The sequence below is a fragment of the Eretmochelys imbricata genome, chromosome 4, assembly GCF_965152235.1.
Source record: "Eretmochelys imbricata isolate rEreImb1 chromosome 4, rEreImb1.hap1, whole genome shotgun sequence".
NCBI classification, from domain to species: domain Eukaryota; kingdom Metazoa; phylum Chordata; order Testudines; family Cheloniidae; genus Eretmochelys; species Eretmochelys imbricata.
Genome location: NC_135575.1, coordinates 89,342,755 through 89,364,308, shown reverse-complemented (window position 1 = coordinate 89,364,308; position 21,554 = coordinate 89,342,755). Strand labels below are relative to the sequence as shown.

Genomic DNA, 21,554 nt, shown 5'->3' with positions numbered 1-21,554 from the left:
GCTCCCATTTGGATACCTAACTAAATAGCCTTGTCTTCAAAACATCTGAGCTTCTATTTGTGCACCTAAGCAAAATGGTAGGATTTTCAAAGGCACTCAACACCAAGCAGCTCCTGTTTATCACAAATAAATAAATGTTACGCTTTTTTGTAGGGACGTGCTAAGTAATAAGATTAAAATGTAAACTAGTCTGAATTTTCACTTTTTCTGCAAGCTCAACTCAGAGAAATCCATTTAAATTTTAAAGAATTTGGGCAAGAAACCTTCTGTCCCCACCATGAAGGCTGAAAACAAGAGGGAGAAAGTAGAGGAGATTGTCAAGGTTCTAATTTGTTTGCGTTTTTTTTTTTTACAGCTTCTCGACATCCCTGTAACCCTTTAGTAGGGCTTTACAGAACCCCTTTTTGCGCATACACTTGCCTTTTCATTGTATCCCATTATGGGGTGGGCTCCTCTGTCAACTTCTTATGAGCTGAGGGCTGCCACTGTTGCTGCTATGTATCTCTGTTACTGTTGTCAGAAAAAAATTTCTCATAGGGGAGGGAAAACAAATTTCCAAACTACTCCCCAACATGCACAGTGATTTGCTGAGAAGGGGGAGCAAAGCCCCCTGACTTCATCTTTGAGAAGGTGCCAACAGTTGATGAAAAGATGGCCCAGGTTTTTCTCCATCATTTTGAGTATTTGTCACTGCCAAAAAGTGATTGGAGTAGAAGCTTACAAGGCTTGCAAAAACTTTGGCAAACATCAACCTTTTTTCCTACTTAATGGAACTTCTAACCATTTTCAAGTTTGCCCATTGCTAGTTCACCTTGCCTGTTTAGGCCTAAAAGAATAAATCCTCTCTATTTCCTTTGATGCTTCATATCCTAATTGGAGTAGCAGAAAGTGATGGCTTGAATTTGATTACTGACCCACAAAATACCAGGATTATAGCAGGAGATTGATGACATAAAATGACGTGATTCGGTCTGCTGCTTTGTTATGCAGAACTAGATCCAATAAAGTGATAAATAATGTCAGTAAAACATTGTGTTTAGAAGGGCTTAGAATTTTTCATTAGTGCCTTGAAGTATTTAATGTATAATGTCTTCCTGCAGAGTGATTGAAAGGTGAAAGAGGGCATATAACCCTTCTTAAAGACTCATTTCTGCTGTGCTTCCTACAGTAAAGCTAGTTGACTTGTATAAAAAAAAGCCGATGTTATTCCACTTCCCATAAATTTTGTCATTTTGACTGTCTTCATACTGTGAGCTCCTCAGACCAGGGACTGTCCCTTCTTGAGTATCTGGGAAGCTGGAATGTGAGTCAAGAGACCTAGATTCTATTCCCAACTCTGTTGTTGATCTGTTGTGTTACTCCTCGGCAAGTCACTTCATCTCTCTGTGCCTCTCTCCCACCTCTCACCCTTTGTCCATATTCTTTATTTAGACTATAGGCTCTTTGAGGCCATGACTGTCTCACTATGATTTTATAAAATGCTTAACACAAATCATACATTTTAGTTTCTGAGATGTCAAGAAGGATTTGGACACAGGCTACTAGACTCCTGGTCTAGTTTGTGAACTATTGACCAATGTAATTAGAGGTCAAAGCAAATTTCAGTTCATAACTGGTAGATAGGTTTCAGAGTAACAGCCGTGTTAGTCTGTATTCGCAAAAAGAAAAGGAGTACTTGTGGCACCTTAGAGACTAACCAATTTATTTGAGCATAAGATAGATAGATCATTATTTTCAGAAGTCTGATATAGGACTTATCAAATATTAAACTAAAAGTTTAGTGATATTCGATATACCTGTGCATATTTTACTGTTTTTTTTTCAGAGAATGGTATTATACATTTTTAATGTCACACCCTCAAGGCTTTAGTTATATATCTTTTTTAACTTGGAGTCATAACAAATACATACAGTAGCTTCCTGTGATATTTATGTGGCCTCTTTGTTAATTCATAACAGCACTACTTGGTACTTTATTGCAATTTTTAATCTATACATCTTGATTATGTTTACGAAAATGAGTAAGCAACATTATCCTTCGACACATGAGAGATATGGATAGGTTACATCCTAAATTTATTAAATGTTGTGTCCAAATTTGTTCTCACTTTTGTGTGTATAATACACTGGATGCATAAGTATGACCCAACTGTGTGCGTGTGTGTGTATCAGTTGTTGCATGCACACTCCTAAAAAGGCATATAAAGGGTTAGTAGTTTTAATGTGAGATTTAAATCCCCTACATGATTGAAGGGATTCTCTGCTTTTGTGGCTGGAATCCAGGTTCATGCATAGTGCATGTTTTCACAAGTCCTGCTTAGCCTGAGTTGCACCAGACTTTTAAAGAGACAGCATTCTATCTTTAGAGCCCTGCACGGATACAAAATTAGTATCCACATCCGATCCACAATCCGCAAACATGGATATCCGTGGATTTGCAGGGCTCTATCTTTATGTCAACTGTACGTTTATGAAGCCAAAAATATTTACTGCTGATGGCTGAGATATTGCTGAGCTGCACTTCCCAGATGATGTTGGTCTGACCATCTGTGGGATCAGGTGGGACTTTTTTTCCCTTGGGGCCAAATTGGCAGGGTGTCGGGGGAGGGGAAGCTGTTCTCCTTCCTTGCAGCATCATGGAGGTACAGTTTCAGGTGAAAAGGAGTGTGAATAGTGATTTTTAAGGTTAGAAAGAGATATAGAAATGTTTGGTTTATCTCAATTTGAATCTGATGTTCTGTGCAGATAAAGGCTGAAAGGGACAGCTCCAGAGAGAAGTCTGTATAAGAGGCCAAGGATATGGCTAGTGGTCCTTTTTTTGCCTGTGAAGTAATGGGGAAATCTTAAGCCTTTGCAGACTGAGGTACCCACATACCGCCTTGTTGGGGAAGGGTGAGCAGATTCAGAGATGAACTGAGTATTAGAGGCAAGGCTGAAGAGGACCAACCCTGAATTACTGGTTATATGGTAGCAGGCCATTTAACCCTCCGCTGGACTCAATTAAATGGAGGGGCAGAGAGTACAAGTTCAGTTAATAAAGTTACAGTCTGTTTTAAAACCATCTCTCTGTTTCATTCACTTGCCTGTCCTTATCAATGGTAAATAGTGGCACCCGTTTTACTTTCCACCTATGATAGGTGTTTATCCCCTTTACAATTTTGATGGAACTGCTCGATTTCTGTGCTCGTGTATTCACTCTGACTCATGGGAAAGGCTGCCAGATGAAATACGGGATTTTGAAGACTACATCATAAATTATTATCAGTGGCATCCCTTCGCTGTAAACTTGTCTAGGTCTGATAAAAGGGATAGTTACTACATAGGTGCTTTAAATCCCAAGGATTGCATTATAGATAAGTATAATGGAATACATTTTCCTGCCCTTCTTTCCTCATTCAACCAAACTCCTCTTGAATCTGTACAGCTTTTTCTACAGTTACCCTTTCTTAGCACCCTACTAGGCTGTAAATACAAATGTTTGATATATTTTTGAAAACTGACTTCTGTTTACTTTTACACTAAATAAGTTTTAGTAAATCAAATGTACATGTATATTAACATAGTACAACATAATGTAAGGAAAATCAATAACTAGAGGTGTATGATGCTGGGATTGTTTTGCAAGTTTATTTGGCGCAATTTAGATGTCCTCTAGTCTGGCAGTCAAGTGCTAATGGTCCACTTAACAGTATAATACATCAAAAAACACTCATTATCAGATTGCTTAAGAAGAGTATACAATACCACAAAGACATGGGATATAAAATGAATATTTTTTGTTATGGAAACAATTTTGCCCTGTTCATTTTATTCATTGAATCCAAAGATTTATCAAGGATACACCCTTTAACATAGACAACTTCATTTTACTTTGTGCAAACTAAAGCTTTCAACATCACGTGATCATTTTTAATTATTATAGGCTGGCCTAGATGTGGTATGTAGTTTAGCAAATTACAATCCCCTAGGTGGAAGGATAATATATACCACCTCAAAAATGTATATGTACAGAAAATCAGACTTTCTCATCAATAATTCTCTCTTCAAATGCAATTCCCTCTTCATAGTTGAGAGTGTGTGCCTCAGAATCAATTGGAAGACAAGGACAGTTTCTGTTTCAAGCATGTTTTCTTATAGATCCCATCATTCCGAGACAGATTTATATGAAGGGCTGTGGCCTCAAGCAGCCTCTTTCTTTGTATGTACCTGTAGGCAGCAGGTCTGAGAACCATTGCTTCTTGTTTTCCATTTGCCATTTCATTATTGTAGCATGGTGTAGTTTGTAGTTAGTATTCAAATGAATAAAAACTTTTTAAAAACATATTTCTTTACTCCATGCTGTTTCAGATCAGCAGTTCTCTGTATATTTATCGATTCAGTCATGGATTGTTTGCTGGCTCTGGGCCATTTCATTGGGCTAGCCCTCCATCTAACTTATGTGGTTCCATGATAGTTGGAATTACTTTAAGCCATGACTAATAGGTGCCCATGAGAGTCAATTTTTAAAAAATTGCAAAATATCTGTGATGGACCAAATTACCTGTTTCTTTAAACACCTCTGGGAAAGCATATTCAGACTTTACCTTTGTCATGAGTAAGCATTGGCTGAGGCAATTCTTAATGCAGGCTGCTTTAAGAGTCCAGCTGATGAGGACTGTTTCATTCTTTGTTTGATCACTTCCATGTTTATTTCATATTTCCAAAACTATGTGATTTGGGATAGAGACAGAGCTGTTATCAGATAAATTTACAAAATCACTTGCATTCTAACCTCATTTTAAATCCTTCATAACTTCCTGAATCTTCACCTTTCAGGCTGAAATTTCCCAGGCTTCTTGTCTGACAAAGATGACTTTGGCAGGAAAGAGTAGGGTGTGGAGGTGGGATTTTGAGCAAAATTTGTCATGAGTTTTAAAAGCAAGGAAAGTGAGGGAAGAAATAATTTCTCCATTGTGATTGTAACATAGCTGTGTTGGCACAGCTGCTGTAAGTAAAAAGCCCACTAAACATCCACAAAGTTACTTCATTGTCCTTCAGATCTCTCTCTGATGTTAAGGGGGAAGGTGACCATCTACACTAACAGTCACCACTGTTACAAAACTGTGGTAAATCTTGTACAAAGTATGTATTGTGAGGTCTCATTGGGAAAGTTATAATCTCCTGAGTATTAGTATCTGGTTATAATGTGTGTATCAACATTGTGTGGGGAATTATAAGATTTTGCTATATGTTTGTTACTCAAACATGTTGTGAGTCTCAGAAATGCCCACAGGTTAGCTCTTCAGGAATAAAAAAGGAACTGTAAACAAGAGCCTCATCTACAAAGACCCCTCAAATGGCCCGTACACAGAATGTGCAAGCACAAATTTGCAATTCGCATAAAGAACTGATGGCAACGTATGTGTGCCATGGAACTGCATGACCCCATGACACAGGATTTTTCCTGCAAAAAGGGTCAGTATATAAAGAGGGAGAACAAAGGCCACTGATCACCTCTTTCCTACCCCATCTCTGGACTGGTGAATTCTGACATTGGAAACTATTTGGGCAACCAAGAGAGACGTATATAAAGCTAGCAGATTTAAAATCCCTGCTATCATTTTGGAATACATACTTTGATCCAACTGTAATGTATTGTATTTGCTTTAACTTTTTGGTGACTCTCATTTCTTTTTCTTAGTTAATACATCTTTAGTTAGTTTGCTAAAGGATTCACTGCAGTGTTGTCTTTGGAGTAAGGTCCTAAACATCCATGGACCTGGGTAAGTGACTGGCCCCCTAGGACTGGAAGAACCTAATGTGTGGTGATTTTTGGTTTTAATAACCTGTCATCACAGAAGTCCGGTTTGTCTGGGTGGCAATATAGACTGGAGTGTCTAAGGGGACTGTCTGTGGCTCCATTTTTAAGATAGCATAGTGACCAGGAGCGCACATTTGTCTGGTTAAATCTAATTATAGAATATACCACCAAGTATAGGGGTGTCTTCCCAGTTTTTTCAGTCTGACCTGAGATAGGCCCTCTCAACTGTAATTCAGACCAGGCATGACGACACCATCCTTAAAACTCTCTCCTTTGCCATGGCACCTACAAAGAACAATGGGTAGGCAGCTGGTGTGCTGAGACCACTTCCTGTCATGCTGACCAGTATTATGTCATTGCTTCCTTGTGCTCCTCCATCTGTTTGTATCCACTTGTTGTCTTTTGTCTTATATTTTGATTGTAAGATCTTAGGGCAGGTATGAATTTTTATTATGTATTTGTACAGTGCCTAGTGCAATGGAAGCATGACTGCATCTCCTAGGTGCTACTGCGAATCAGATAATTCAAATAATAAATTTTGGTATGAAAATAGACTGTACTATTACTTATTTGAGTGGCAGGATTGTGGCCTATGTTTTCAAAACCAAAGCTGTTTCTCAGAGAAATAAGTGTACAGCATTATAAATTATATTTTTGAAGTCTTGTTTCAGTACATTTCTTACATAGAATCGCTCTATTTTATATTTTGCATGTGACCTGCCTTCTAACAATCTTCAAATTAAAATATGGTTTTCTGAGTCCTGGATGTACTTTCTTTAAATACCATCAGACTCTGAGTCAGATTATGTACAGAATTTATAACTGTATCTTACTGATTTAAATATCTAATTAGAAATTTGTTATTTATATGATATGTGCAAGTAAATGGAAAATTGAGCTTTTCCAGAACCTTGGCAATCAAAAGTATGTGTTCCCTGATGACATGATGTTAACAAAGAGGATCTTCTGTAGCTTACTGTAAAGACCCCTCTTCTGATTTCCATATGTTGCCAACCGTTTTAATCAGGGTGGATTTGATTTAAATCAAATTGATTTAAATCGTGATTTAAATCATTAGTCAGAAAGACTCTATTTAAACATGGTTTTCTACATAAAAGTGCATTCTTGTTGGTTGTTATAACCTTAATACATATTCTTTCAACTGAGAGATAGATGTAGATTTCATTTTTAGAAGGTAAACACTATACATTTTAAAACAGTGATTTGTTTTGAAAACTTTTCAGATTAGTTTTAGAGCTATATCAGAATGAATGATTGTTTGGTTATTTCATTTACCAAAGGTAATTCAAGCAGATATTTATGAAGTCATTGGGAGGTGAACTATCTCCAATTCAACAGGTTAATCATTAATATTTGGAGGATTTTCTTGCTATGCTGTTTTAGGAGAAGACCATTTAAATTGTTTTATTTAACTAAAACAGACATTTGAATTGTTTTATTTAACTACAACAACAACATTAAGTATTCTGGATTTTTTTCTTCAACAGCAAACATATAATATTTTAATAAAACAAGCATATGTCCCTCACTTCTCACATTTATCTCCAGACTTCTTCTCCTTGTCCAGATCTATTCCGCCCCCAACAATCTTCTATTCATTGGACTTTTTGAAACTTTGCACTTTTAGAGAGAGGTAAGGGATTGACTCTGTGTACACAAATTTGCAGAGGGACAGTAGAGTTGAGGTCTGTTTTTTTTCCCCTCTCTATTATTTATTTATTTATTTATTTATTTAAAACATTTTTGCTGTTAACAAGCATGTTATCTTTGAAGACACAAATCCACAGTTTGAGAACTGCAAAACTAAGCATCTCTGATGGTATCCTCTAGACTGAGCTCTGAGTCCCATTGGGTAGATAGAAAGATTAACCTAACTAATCTATACAGAAGCCGTGGAACCCCATAAGATTGGGTCTCTAATCCATGAACTATTGGAACTCATTTTAAAACGTTTCCTTAAACGTTACATGAATATATTGTCTCATACTATAGAATTAGAATTTATAATCCCTATTCCATGATGAGATATCTTTGAGCTATAATGTATCTTAATTAAAACTATCTTTAGATTTTTCTTTTCCCCTCAAAAAGCATTTTAACAAAAAAATTTGATTTAAATTTAAAAAATCTGATTTTTATTTTTTTTTAAAACAAAAATCATTGATTTTTATCCACCCTGGTTTTAATTCAATTGGTTCTCTCTGTAGAACAGAAGGTAGCATAAATTAGAATATTTGTCAGTTATAATGCACTCTCATATCTTCCTCTGCATGGTATAATATGGGTGTCCATGACAGCTACTGTTATGTCAAACTGAACTGGAGAAAAGTACTGCAGTTCATAACTACTTGTAATCTGTTCCTTGTCTCACATGTCACCACAGAAGATTCATTGTACTTGTCATTATTTAAAATGACAACTTCATTTCTCCTTCTTAAATTCCTATCTTTAAAGAGACAAAGAGCTTTCGTCTGCTTCAGTGAAAAACACTATTTACCTTGCCAATAGCTTTCCTTAGTATCATCACAACTCTGTCTTTAGCTCACCTATTACCCTTACAATACTAAGCTTGCCTCCCCTAAAGTACTCTAATTCTGTACACATTATTTTGTATGACATTTTTCAGGGACTTTAAGTGACTTTAAGACCGTGATCATAATGTAGAATACTACCCTCACTTAATTGTTGTGATGTGTAATTAGAAACTTTCTCAAACTTCTGTTGTGTTACTGAATATTTATGAAAGTAAATGTTAAGGGCCTGTTTGTGTGACCCTTACTCATGTTGAGTAGTACCTTTTTTTTTTTTTAAATAGTCACACCAATTTCAGCTCATTCTAGTATTTGGTCTTATGTGAGGGTGGAGAAACCTCACCAGCAATGTCTATTGTAGAAAATAGAACCATAGATTTGGTGTCTTTTTGTGATACTTCCTTCAGTGGTGCTTTTCAGTTCTGTTTTGAGAGACTCCCAATGAGTCCCTTGGGGTCATTCACTCTAGTCTTTTATCTTGGCAAGTGCTCTCTACATCAGTGTTCCAAAAGTCCTCTATACTTTTGCCACAATAATATTTTTTAGGATTGGATGCAGATCTGTGTGACTTTCAGTTCTGTCACTGTTTTATCTGAATCAGATGGTGTCGTCACATGTCTTACTGGTGTCTGATTAAGAATGGTCGATGGATGAGCATTAGCTGTCTAAAGGTCAGTAAAAGATGGTGGAGTTTATTTCAGGTCTCTCAATTAAGGGTGTGCACTTGCCAGTGATTATGTGATTTTATAACATGGCAATCTTAGATTTTACGCTGCTTTTAGATAATCAGATAATAGGAATGGCCTGGACTGATTTCATTTATATATGTCCAGGAGATTTTGACTTTTCTTTGGTTTGGAAGCAACTTATACCATTATCCTTGTTGCTTCAAAATTCGTCTTCTTCAATATACCCTACATGAGACTATACCTTAAAACTATTTGGAACCTTAGTGTAGTGCAGAACTGGGCTGCCCACCCTTGTACTGAATCAGTCTGGAGTTGTGATCTTCACAGCATAGTGTAAAGCCCATGAATTTCCTTGGATGTGTTGGGAGGATTGAGAGATCTGGAAGGAAAGCGAGTGATTTATTTTATTGTCAGGTGGCAGTTTTCTTACATGTGTTGATGCTGTTGTGAATTGTTTATCAGTAGGTATTCTGTATGGCATATGTATTTTAAAAGCTTGTTAAAGTTTTTAGAGCATAAGAGTTCATGGATAGGTTCATCTATGACTATTTGTCAAGGTGGTCAGGGATTCAACCCCATGCTTTGGGTGTCCCTAAACCTACTGCTGCCAGTAGCTGGGACTGGATAACATTTCCTTGTTCTTGTCATTCCCTCTGAAGCACCAGATACTAGCCTCTGTCAGAAGACGGGAATTTGGGTTAGATGGACCATTGGTCTGACCCTTTATGGCCGTTCTTATGTTCTTAGGATAAAATTTGGCCTTGGGGCTGCAATTTATATCCATTTATTAAACCCCTAAAATATAACCCCTTGCAAAAGTGGATCAAATGTAAATATATGTTTAACTACAGTGTTCCTTATTCAAACATTTCTTTCTGTATATCTTCAACAATTCTGTAACCACTGATCTTTATTCTTGCACAGTATCTAAATTATCACTTTTCAAAGAGGAATGCCAGCAATGGCATTTGGCAATCTGTATGTTCCTGAAATTAGGTGAAAATATTCAGTTTTTTGAAGACTTTTACTATTAGGCAATGAAGGATGAAGTACTATGCATCACAATATTTTTAGAGTATCCGGACTCTTACATTCATTGGTAGCTAAGCAGGGGTGAAATGTTATTTGTGACAATGTATTCTTAAGTATTGTGTGACATAGCTTTTTCATAGGATTCTAATTAAAATAAATTGAACTGGTTCTTTGAACCATTTCAAAGAATGGCTTTTTCTTTCAAGCCAAGTAAATTATAATATATTGCTTTTTTGCCTTCCACATATGTGGATAAATGTTTGAAGCATACAAAATACAGTTCAACATCATTGCATTCTAAACACATAGCTGTACACCAGATTTAATTATAACAGTATCAGAATATAAAATCAGTCCTGCCTCTGGCAGTGTAAACAAGGAGCAACTCGCGAGCACCTCCTTGGCCCTTGGTCACTGTGCCTGTGGTTAGTGGGAGGACACGCGCCCGCCCACTACTTCAGGTCCCAACCCAGGGACCCTATGACAGCAGCCATCTGCTGCTTCCTTCACTACTGTCTATTACAGCATTCCCTGCGTTGCTTCCCACTCTGTCCCAACAGCTTCTTGGGTCCCTGGCCTGTTCTCTGTTTAAGCAGGGTCTCTCCCAGACATTCTTGCCCAGCTAGTCCATAACAATCCCTGCCCTTTTTGCTCAGGATTCTTTCTCACAGGCGCCTTCACCTGGTGAACTTCTAACAAGTCTCTGGCCCTTCTTGTTAGGGCTCTCTCTCTTAGCCTCTGTGCCTGGAGAGCTTCACAGTCCTTCCCCTGCTTAGGCAGAGTTTCTCCCCAGTCTCTGTACCTGTGGAGTCTCCCAGCCTGCGACTGCTCTGCCTAGCCAGGAACAACATCCTTTCCCCTCTGACTCCAGCCAGCAACCAAGCTGTCCAACCCTGCAGTTCCTTTTATATGGACCTTCTAACCCCTGATTGACTGCCTCCTCTTCAGCCTCTCTAGGCCACTTGGAGGACCACACTCTACTGCCTTTTTGGGGGGCAGGGTGTGGTAGAACCGCAGGGCCTTCTGGAGGGTGTTGAAGGACCTGGTACACCCCATCACATACAGTGTTTGTAATGTAACGTTATAAATTTTAGGTTGATATGGACGCCTTGTGCTACCTTATTCATAAATAAAGATTATAGAGGGTGTTAACTTAACTTGCAAATTTAGCATCCAATTTTGCAATCCTTGCTCAGGTTCAATTATTATTTATATTCCAGTAGTTTCTAGAGGGATCAGTTCCCATTGTCATGCTCTCTGAGTAGTCTATTTAATTCCAGATCCCATTGAATCCTAGATTTTGGCAATTGGTTGGTCTTTTTCTGTTTTTCTTGGATTACAGTTTCTTGCAGGAATAATGCATATGTTCAGGTATATACATTAGTTTACTGGTGATAAAATATTGTGCTTTGTTATAAATGAGAAGTTGAGGATTTTTGGTTCTGTCTGTGTACAATAAAATGAATTTTCAGTGACCACCAAAGTAGTGAGTTTATGATGAAGTTACTGTTAGTAAAAGCTTTTGCAACACTCCAGTTTTAACCTGTATTCTGACTGGAGCAAGAAAACTTCAGAAATCAGATTCAGTGTGTAAGATGTTAAACTAACATAAAACAATGTCTCTACGTTTTAATGGTTAATATAGGAAATCAGCACACTGACAAATAGGCATCCATTATATGTAATGTAGTACAGGAAGAAAATGTAAAACTAACCTGTGTAAGAAGTCTGCTGCTTTTTTCTTATTTTCTAGAAGTGGTCATTGTAAAGGGCATTTCAATAATACAATCTACTTGTAACGAAAGATTGAATAATATTCTTGTAGTCACAGAGAAATAACACCTTATCTTATACACCATACTATTTTAAAGGAAAAAAGCCAAGATTTCAGTAACAAAAATATGCCTGGATGAAGAGAGCTCATAGTTCAAAATGATCCCTCCATTCTTAAAACAATCAGCAGTCAAAAGATATATGCCATAAAAGCACAAGCCAGGACTATTATTTCTCTATGCTGATGTATTCTTGAAATAAGAGCATTGCAGTTTTGGCCAGGTGAAGATGAAGCACAGTCTATATCATCCAAGACTTGATTTCAGACAAGTAACCTGCCATTATTAAATCAAAGGAAAAGGCCACATTTTAATTACTACCTGTAACAACAATTGTAACCCAATTTAAATCACCCAATAATAGCATCAAGCACTGACAAGAAGATAATAAAAAAGTTGAGTGAAGATAGGCCTCTAGACACCATATTCAATTTCATTTGGAGGTAGAGCTACTGTTGAACAAAAAAGCAATAATGGGACTGCAATATAAAGTCGTGTGAAGGGGTTCATACACCACAGGAACACCTCCTTGTGGCCAGGCATAGTGTAGCAGCTTTCTCCCCATATGGCACAGTGATTGGGTGTGCCTACCCTGCACCGATTTAGCAGGAGTTAATCAAACTCTGTAGGCCAAGAAAGCCACGTTCCTTCACCCCTGCAGGGTATGCTCCAACTGGAACCAGAGTACAAAAGGGAGTAGCTCAGCTCAGTCTGGGCTGGCCACTGGTGAGAGCAGACGTGTGCCGCAGGCTTCTGCCAGGACATTGCTGGAGCTCCAGGACACAGAAGCCAACTGGGTTGAGACTCCAGTGGATCCCAGCCAATGGCTGATGGAGGAGAGACAGCAGAGGCCGTAAGACTACTAGCATTTGAAGAAAGGGTAGGAAGCAGCCCAGAGAATGGGACAGTTGTAATGGTTGACCAAGGCTGATTATAGAAGTACCACCAGTTCCCTAGGGCTTTGGGTCCATACCCAGTGGAGAAGGGTGATGCCGGGTCTCCCTACCTTGGCTGTCCCACTATCAGGGACAGCTAACACCTGGTTGGGTGAACTTTACTGCAGAAGGACAGCCTTACTGACTCTGTCCATTGGGCTGTATTGATCTGAGCTGAAAGGCCACTACAGAGGCTTGGGTCACTAAGCTGTGCTTCCCCGAGCAGAAGGAGAGCCTTACTGACTCTGGCCATTGGGCCATACAGCCCTGAGCTGCAGGGCTGCCACCTAGACCCAGGCCACTTCGGCTGTCAAAAACACATTTTTGAAACCCCCCACAATCTGACACCCCATGATGGGGTTTGCGACAACTGGAGGAGAATGTGGGCATCAACCGGGACCTGCTAACAGGGTCTGGATAATGGAGAGCAGCCAACAAAACAACCCTCCTGCCTGACAGATATGGAGGCAGAAAGGATTTTGAAATGGCTGTTGGAGAGCCACCAGCAACAGCAACACCAGACCCAATTTCCACAACAGATAGACATGCAGCAGCAGCTCCAAATGGCAAAATAGCATGAGCAGCAGCAGCAGATGGGGCAAGAACTCGTTGCCCATCACCAGGTGCAGCAAAAGCGCCTGGTCCAGCAGATGGCGGCACTGCAGCAGCTGACCACTCCACCTTTCTGCACCCCGACAGAGCCAGAAGCAGAGAACATTTTGGCATGTCTCCCTGTGCATCCCACCAAGATCGGCCCAGTGATGACTCTGAGGCATTCTTTGTGACATTCAAATGGGTCACCAATGGCTGCCAGAACACTGGGCTATGCTCACGACCCTGTATTTGACTGACCCAGTGCAGACTTCCTACTGAAATCCAGACCTCCCCGAGGCATTGGAATACCACAAAGTGAAGGTGGCCATTCTAGATTAGACCGGCATCTGTCCTGAGATGTACCACCAACAATTTTGCCATGAACGGTACCCACCTGGGACCAGGCCTAGGGCAGTAACCCAGTGACTCCGGGCTTACTGTTGGTGATGGCTGGAACCAGAGATGCTGACCTGCATCCAAGTGGCAGACACGGTGATGCTGGAGCAATTTACTCAAATCCTACCCAGTGCAGGGAAGGAAAGGGTGCAGCAGCACTGCCTGGCAACCCTTGCAGAAGCCGTCTCCTTCATGGAAGATTATCTGACTGCAGAGGGGTCAGACGTGTAAACTGAGGAGCCTGGGAAACAGGGGTTGCCCAACTGAGTGGGGACCATGCAAGACTCAGGTAGGGCACCGCGGAAGCCAGCTGAGGCCATCCACAACCACGACAACTCCCAGTGGGAGGTGCCCTGCTGATTCACCCCCCACTCTGAGGCAGGGGCGGGGGAAGGCCCACTGTGTGGACTAGCATTATCCAGGTCAGACCCACAGGCTGGAGGACCAATGTTACAAGTATACAGAAGGACCATTTCCAATGAAATGGCCATTTCGTGGACTATAACTATGGCCAAATGTGGGTGGCAGGCCTCCAATGTACTAGAACTTGACCAAACTAAACTGTAGCCATTTTGGGTGTATTTAGCGACAATTAATTAAAAGCAAAATGCCACATGGCTAGAAATAATTGTCAGGGTTCTCACAGGCAAATCCAAATTCAGCTTAGCTAATAAAAAAAATTAAGAAATCATAAAAATAAAAAAGCAACTTTTCTTCCAAGTGCTCCAATATATGTTTTATTATTATTATTTATTTATTATTATTGTTATAACTAAAATTCTTTGCTAATAAAAATAAACAATTTATTTCAATTTAAAATTTGGTAACCCAATAGGGGTTACTATAAGTTATGTTTTATAAAAAATAACTATAAAAATTCAGTAAAAGTAAACACCTTGGAACAGTCCGAGGGAGCTTTTCTTAGGGAAAGAAGCTGACACCTAAACTTCCCATCAGCTGGACAGAAGGAGGACCCCCGAAAAACCAGCTGGTAATGACTCAAAACTGTCGCAGACTTTGGGTAACTGTGTTTGGGGATGATGAAAGTTAGAGCCTTGCTGAAGGAATCCCAGGATAAGACCCAGGCAAATCATGGGGAATGTCAAAGACCAAGTTGTACTTGTGGCACCTTAGAGACTAACCAATTTATTTGAGCATAAGCTTTCGTGAGCTACAGCTCACTCAGATGCATACTGTGGAAAGTACAGAAGATCTTTTTATACACACAAAGCATGAAAAAATGGGTGTTTACCACTACAAAAGGTTTTCTCTCCCCCCCACCCCACTCTCCTGCTGGTAATACCTTCTCTACAAAAGAAAAAGGACGCTAACTTTCTAAACTACTACATGCCACAAGAGGCCACAACAGTGGTTCCCTCAACCCACCCAGCAATATTGTTAACCTATCCAACTATACTGTTAGCCCAGCAGAAGCAGCTGTCCTATCTCGGGGCCTCTCCTTCTGCCCCTCCACCCCCACGAACATGATACAGTTCTGTGGTGACCTAGAATCCTATTTTCGACGTCTCCAACTCAAGGAATATTTCCAACACACCTCTGAACAACATACTAATCCACAGAGACCTCCCTACCAACACTACAAAAAGAAGGATTCTAGGTGGACTCCTCCTGAAGGTCGAGACAGCAGACTGGACTTCTACATAGAGTGCTTCTGCCGACGTGCACGCGCTGAAATTGTGGAAAAGCAGCATCCCTTGCCCCAAAACCTCAGCCGTGCAGAACACAATGCCATCCACAGCCTCAGAAACACCTCTGACATCATAATCAAAAAAGGCTGACAAAGGAGGTGCTGTTGTCATCATGAATAGGTCGGAATATGAACAAGAGGCTGCTCGGCAACTCTCCAACACCACTTTCTACAAGCCATTACCCTCTGATCCCACTGAGAGTTACCAAAAGAAACTACAGCATTTGCTCAAGAAACTCCCTGAAAAAGCACAAGATCAAATCCGCACAGACACACCCCTGGACCCTCGACCTGGGATATTCTGTCTACTACCTAAGATCCATAAATCTGGAAATCCTGGGCGCCCCATCATCTCAGGCATTGGCACCCTGACAGCAGGATTGTCTGGCTATGTAGACTCCCTCCTCAGTCCCTATGCTACCAGCACTCCCAGCTACCTTCGAGACACCACTGACTTCCTGAGGAAACTACAGTCCATTGGTGATCTTTCTGATAACACCATCCTGGCCACTATGGATGTAGAAGCCCTCTACACCAACATTCCACACAAGATGGACTACAAACCATCAAGAACACTATCCCCAATAATGTCACGGCTAAGTTGGTGGCTGAACTTTGTGACTTTGTCCTTACCCATAACTATTTTACATTTGGGGACAATGTATACCTTCAAATCAGCGGCACTGCTATGGGTACTCGCATGGCCCCACAGTATGCCAATATTTTTATGGCTGACTTAGAACAACACTTCCTCAGCTCTTGTCCCCTAACGCCCCTACTCTACTTGCGCTATATTGATGACATCTTCATCATTTGGACCCATGGAAAAGAAGCCCTTGAGGAATTCCACCATGATTTCAACAATTTCCATCCCACCATCAACCTCAGCCTGGTCCAGTCCACACAAGAGATCCACTTCCTGGACACTACAGTGCTAATAAACGATGGTCACATAAACACCACCCTATACTGGAAACCTACTGACCGCTGTTCCTAGCTACATGCCTCCAGCTTTCACCCTGACCACACCACACGATCCATTGTCTACAGCCAAGCTCTGCGATACAACCGCATTTGCTCCAACCCCTCAGACAGAGACAAACACCTACAAGATCTCTATCAAGCATTCTTACAACTACAATACCCACCTGTGGAAGTGAAGAAACAGATTGATAGAGCCAGAAGAGTTCCCAGAAGTCATCTACTACAGGACAGGCCTAACAAAGAAAATAACAGAACACCACTAGCAGTCACCTTCAGCCCCCAACTAAAACCCCTCCAATGCATTATTAAGGATCTACAACCTATCCTGAAGGATGACCCAACACTCTCACAAATCCTGGGAGACAGGCCAGTCCTTTCCTACAGACAGCCCCCCAACCTGAAGCAAATACTCACCAGCAACCACATACCACACAACAGAACCACTAACCCAGGAACTTATCCTTGCAACAAAGCCCGTTGCCAACTGTGCCCACATATCTATTCAGGGGACACCATCACAGGGCCTAATAACATCAGCCACACTATCAGAGGCTCGTTCACCTGCACATCCACCAATGTGATATATGCCATCATGTGCCAGCAATGCCCCTCTGCCATGTACATTGGTCAAACTGGACAGTCTCTACGTAAAAGAATAAATGGACACAAATCAGATGTCAAGAATTATAACATTCATAAACCAGTCGGAGAACACTTCAATCTCTCTGGTCACACGATTACAGACATGAAAGTTGCTATATTACAACAAAAAAACTTCAAATCCAGACTCCAGCGAGAAACTGGTGAATTGGAATTCATTTGCAAATTGGATACAATTAACTTAGGCTTGAATAGAGACTGGGAGTGGCTAAGTCATTATGCAAGGTAACCTATTTCCCCTTGTTTTTTCCTACCCCCCCCTCCCCGACGTTCTTGTTAAACCCTGGATTTGTGCTGGAAATGGCCCACCTTGATTATCATACACATTGCAAGGCGAGTGATCACTTTAGATAAGCTATTACCAGCAGGAGAGTGGGGTGGGGGGAGAGAAAACCTTTTGTAGTGGTAAACACTCATTTTTTCATGCTTTGTGTGTATAAAAAGATCTTCTGTACTTTCCACAGTATGCATCCGATGAAGTGAGCTGTAGCTCACGAAAGCTTATGCTCAAATAAATTGGTTAGTCTCTAAGGTGCCACAAGTACTCCTTTTCTTTTTGCGAATACAGACTAACACGGCTGTTACTCTGAAAGACCAAGTTGTGCTCTCAGAGCCATGCTGGGAGAGCAGAAGGGAATAGTGGCTGTGATTAGAGGAAATTGTAGCTTGAGGGGGGAAAGAGATGGGTCAAAAAAGCACCCTATTATTATCCTACTTATTATATTTATTAAAAAAAAATCCCATAAATTTCCTTTCCCGTTGGGCCCTTCCAAGCAGTCCCCATATGGTCCCTTGCTTAAAAAACTAAAAAAGTTACAAAATCCCCCACCCATAGCCTCTGTAATAAACACCATGGTAAAAAAATGTTTGGTCCCGAAGAGGATAATCAAGGAGGGGAAGAATGGGCAGAAGTCAGGCCCTTCTCCCCTGACCAGGTCAGAGCCTCAGGAAAAACGGTTGGTCCGTTAAACCAAGCACAGCCTTGGGATGGCTGGCAAGGATAGCTGGCACCCTCGGTCTCACTATGGCAGTTGTGGAGGCCTTAATCAGAAAATGCGTGACCACAGAAGATTTTGTAGGACTTTTATGCTATCTAAATAAAAATCCCTCCTAAAAATAAAGGTGCCCAAAGCCATATTAATTTGCAAAAACAAATAACTCCCACACTCCTTTCAAAGCTAGAATAGGGATCAGGGGTACAGGTTCCCAAATGCTTTGGCCCACAAAGCTCCACTTCTCTTTAGTTTGTTAAATTTGTTGTTGCTGCCTGCACTTTAAGTTTTTTCTTGGCTTTGGTTTCTTCCTTTCTAAGTTGTTCTTCACACACAGACACCTCTTCCCCCCTTCTGCTTCTTCTTTCTCCACACACACACGCTCACTCCCCACCCGCCTTGGGGTAACACCGGGCCAAGAAGCGGGGCCCAGATAAACTCATGATCCCTGTGCGAGTGAATGGAACCCCCGTAATGGCCCCAGTCGACTCAGGATGTAGCCAAACACTTGTCCAAGCCGGCCTGGTAGAATCTCCAGATCCGGCAGGAACGTCTGTCCACCTACAATGCATATATGGGGATATGCAACCATACCCAACTGCCAGGGTATGGCTGGAGGCTGCCTGGTGTGAGGAAGTATGTTGAGTCTGCCTGGCCCCAAAGCTGGCCTATCCTGTGATCTTGGGGCACGACCGGTGGTGGTTCCATGAGGTCTTTCAAGAGTGAAGCAATAAATGTAAGTATGTAAGGAGCCAGAGAAGAAGGGGCTACTGGTCCACTGAAGACCCAGTGACTGAGGGGAAGGTCCCTCTGACTAGCCTGAGACACTGGTTTGAAGCCGCCCCATAACAGGGAGCCCGGAGGAGGATGGACAGCAGTGGCTGGACATAAATGGGGACTTCCTGAAGGAACAAGGAAGGATCTGACCCTAAGCTGGGTTTGGGAGCAAGTGGTAGATCTGGACTGAGCAGAGGGCACCCGCCTGTGGCTACCAAGGGGACTTGATTCAAGGTCTGGGGCAACCACCTCTACAGGCTAGCTAGTGCCCCAAGATGCAAGAAGACATCTGGCAACTGTTAGTTCTGCAGAGGTTTCGATGAAGCCTGTTGCACCTAGCCCACTCAGTGCCCTGCACAGGACACCTAGGAAGGGAGACAAGTCCACAACGGGTATTGCGAAGATTCTTTTGGCCTGGCATACACTGGGCAGTCCAGGACTACTATCCAGAATGCCAGAGAGTTGGACCAAAGCATACCTAGAGCACCCCAATACCACTTGGTTGGAGTGCCTTTGAGTGTGTTGGCATGAACCTAGTGGGGCCCTTGGAGAAAAATGGGTCGGGATACAGTTATATTCTCTTGGTTGTAGAATATGTGACCCGATACCCGAAGGCCATCCCTCTGCAAACAGCCACAGCCCCCACCATTGCCACCAAGCTCCTGAAGATCTTTGCCAGGTTTGGAATACCTCAGGAGATACTAACCAACTAGGGGACCAATGTTTCATCAAAATTAATGGTGAAGCTGTGCCACCTGTTGCACATTCATGTCCTCAAGACATCAGTGGAATTAGTGGAAGACAACCCACAGCACTGCAATAAACTATTGTCTATGCCGCTCTTCGCTGTATGAAATGGCCCCCAAGTGTCTACAGGTTTCTCTCCATTTGAACTTCTTTACAGGAGGTAGCCCAGGGGAATCCTAGACCTCCTGAGGGAGACCTGGGAGGAGCAAGGAACTAGGGTCATGAGGTCAGTCCGCTACATATTACTACTGTGGGAGCGCCTCCAGGTGCTTAGGATATTTGTCCTAGACAACCTGCTGCATGCACAGCAAGTGCAAGAGCTCCAGTACAACCGAGGGACTAAGCTACAGGGACTTTGAGCCCAGAGACAAGATCCTACTTCTGTTGCTCTCCTCCGAATCCACTTTACTGGCCAAGTAGCAAGACCCCTTTGATATGATGTCGCAGGTAGGATCCTAGATTATGAGATCCAGTTACCCAGGCGGCAGAGAGAGGTACAAACCTAATACATGAATCTCCTGAAAGCCTGGAAAGCTCTGGAAAACCTGCTGATTGCTACTTACCCACCAGAATCTGAGTTGGAGACACTAGTCTACGGGCCCTCTGATCCGAGGCCTGTTGCGACTGGACAAGAGCTCAACTCTGAGCAATGGTAACATGTACAGTGGCTAATACGGGCCTTCCATACCTTGTTGTCGACCTGTCCGGGGCAGACAAACAAGATTAGCCATCATCTTGCCACCATCCCAGGTCAGAAGGTATAAGACAATCACTGACCAGTCCCTAAGATGACGTAGAGAACTGTCCAGAAAGAACTGGAAATGATACTGGCCCTAGGAGTGGTAGAGGAATCTCAAAGGGAGTGGGGGAGTCCAATTGTCCTGGTCCCAAAGCCCAGTGGGGCCATCAGATTTTGTATTGACTTCAAAAAAAGTTAACGCTATCTCCCAATTCAAGCTGCTGGGTAGTACCGAGTTCATCTCAACATTAGATCTAACCAAGGGGTACTGGCATATACTCCTGACACTGGCCTCTCGTGAGAAGACGACCTTCCCTACCCCTTTTGGCTTATACCAATTCTCATGATGCCGTGCGGACTGCATGGGGCCGCAGCCAACTTCCAGCAGCTGATGAACCATGTATTATAGCAACACAACCAGGCTGTCACCTAGACCCAGGCCACTTGGGCCATCAAATACCCATTTGATAACCCCCACAATCTGATACCCCGTGATGAGGTGTACCTACCCCATGACGGGTGCCCTGTCAGCTACTCTTGGTGCAGGCTCTCTAGGGGTCCCAGCTTTCTTCTGACTGGACCCCTTCAATTAGTCTCTAATTAGACCAGGCTATAAACTCCCTTGAAGTCATCATCTCTTAAATTCTATGGCTTGCAGTCTCCTTTTTTCTCCCATGGACAACAGGGACCCAGGTTTTGCAACATGGAGTGTAATTTCAGGCAGGTCTGGACAGAAGAGAATAGGGCACAAAAGAAAGGTCCAAGGAAATTTATGGTTCTATTAGAGGTGAATAATCAAAAGATGCTAGCCCCTGTTGACTCTGGGTATGACAAGACATGCATCTTGGAATAGATAATTGAAATGGCAGGGAAGCTTGCAAAAGGGGAAATACCTATTAAATACATTCATGGAGATATTTTATGGTATCTCAGAATGACAGTAAAATTGAGTGTTGATGAGAACCAAGTTCAGATGAAAATATGTATCTTCAAATCACCCCTATTCTGTGATATTAGGCAAAGACTGGACATACTTCCCTGAACTCTTATGGAAGCTTCCTTTAGCATAGGAGCTTGAGGAAGACACTCAAGGAGAAATATTAGGGGATCTGTTTCC

The 21,554-nt window shown here is 41.7% G+C and overlaps 1 protein-coding gene across 2 annotated transcripts in view; it reads left to right on the top strand.

Moving 5' to 3' along the window:
- The window catches only part of TUSC3 (tumor suppressor candidate 3), a 282,259-nt gene that overhangs the window by 170,487 nt on the left and 90,218 nt on the right, over nt 1–21,554 (top strand). The gene's annotated exons all lie outside the window — the stretch shown is intronic.